Source organism: Colobus angolensis, unplaced genomic scaffold, assembly GCF_000951035.1.
Source record: "Colobus angolensis palliatus isolate OR3802 unplaced genomic scaffold, Cang.pa_1.0 Scaffold299, whole genome shotgun sequence".
NCBI lineage: Eukaryota > Metazoa > Chordata > Mammalia > Primates > Cercopithecidae > Colobus > Colobus angolensis.
The window spans coordinates 2,369,371-2,371,446 of NW_012116254.1; positions in this window are offsets into that span (position 1 = coordinate 2,369,371).

Sequence of the window (2,076 nt, forward strand, 5' to 3'; positions counted from 1 at the left end):
GATCTCATGAGAACTCACTCTCGTGATGATAGCACCAGGAGGGGATGGTGTTAAACCATAAGAAACTGCTCCCATGATGCAATCATCTCCCACGAGGCCCCACCTCCAACATTGGGGATTATATTTTAACATGTAAAATGTTTAGATGGGGACACAGATCCAAACCATATGAATGTTATCCCTATCAAACTACCAATGACATTCTTCATAGAATTAGAAAAAAAAAAAGAAACTATTTTAAAATTCGTAAGGAACAAAAAAGAGCCCAAATAGCCAAGACAATCCTAAGCAAAAAGAACAAAGCTGGAGACATCGTATTACCCTACTTCAAATACTTTGACCAACTAGCCTTTGGTTACAAGGCTACAGTAACCAAAACAGCATGGTACTGGTACAAAAACAGACACATAGATTGGTGGAACAGAATAGAGAGCCCAGAAATAATGCTTCACACATACACCATCTGGTCTTTGACAAAAGCCAAAAGTTGACAAAAACAAGAAATGGAGAAAGGACTCCCTATTCAATAAATGGTACTAGGATAACTAGCTACATGCAGAAGATTGAAACTGGGCCCCTTCCTTTACCGTGTACAAAAATCAATTCAAGATGGATCAAAGACTTAAACATAAAACCTAAAACTATAAAAACCCTGGAAGATAACCTAGGAAATACCCTTCTGGAAGTAGGCCCTAGCAAAGATTTTATGAAAAAGGTGTCAAAAGCAATTGCGACAAAAACAAAAGTTGACAAGTAGGACCTAATTAAACTAAAGATCTTCTGCACAGCAAAAGAAATTACCAAAAGAATAAACAGACAACCCACAGAATGGGAGAAAATATTTGCAAACTATACATCAGACAAAGGTCTAATATCCAGAATACATAAGAAACTTAAATTAACAAGCAAAAAACAACTCTAATAAAAAGTGGGCAAAGGACATGAAGAGACAATTTTCAAAAGATGACGTACACATGACCAACAAGCATATGAAAAAAATGCTCAACATCACTAATCATTAGAGAAATGCACATCAAAACTACAAGAAAATGCTATCTCCCACCAGTCACAATGGCTATTAAGTCAAAAAGTAACAGATGCAGGCAGGATTGCAGGAAAAGGGGAACACCTATACACTGCTGATGGGAATGTAAATTAGCTCAGCCACTGTGGAAAGCAGCAAGGCAATTTCTCAAAAAAATTTAAAAAAGAATTACCATTGGACCCAGAAATTCCATTATTATATACCCAAAAGAATATAAATTATTCTACCAAAAAGACACGTGCACAAATACGTTCATCACTGTACTATACACAATAGCAAACACATGGAATCAATCTAAATGCCCATCAATAGTTGACTGGATAAAGATAATGTGGTACATATACACAATGGAATACTATGCAGTCATAAAAAGAAATAAGATCATATCCTTTGCAGCAACATGTATGAAGCTAGAGGCCATTATCTGTCTTTTATTTTTATTTTGAGATGGAGTTTCACTCTTTTTGCCTAGGCTGGAGTGCAATGGCACAATCTCGGCTCACAGCAACCTCCGCCTCCCAGGTTCAAGCAATTCTCCTGCCTCAGCCTCCCTAGTAGCTGGGATTACAGGCATGTGCTACCATGCCTGGCTAATTTTTGTATTTTTAGTAGAGACAGGGTTTTCTCCATGTTGGTCAGGCTGGTCTCGAACTCCCAACCTCAGGTGGCCTCAGCCTCCCAGAGTGCTGGGATTACAGGTGTGAGCCACCGTGCCTGGCTGCTAGAGGCCATTATCTTAAGCAAACCAACACAGGAACAGAAAACCAAATGCTGCATGTTCTCACTTATAAGTGGGAGCTAACCATTGAGTACACATAGACATAAAGAAGAGAACAGACAATGGGGCCTTCTTGAAGGTGGAGAGTGGGAGAAGAGAGAACATCGAAAAACTACCTACCAAGTACTATGCTTATTATCTGGGTGACAAAATAATCTGTACACCAAACCCCTGTGACACACAATTTACCTATGTAACCTGTACATGTATCCCTGAACCTGAAATAAATTAGAATTTTTTGAAAAATGAGATA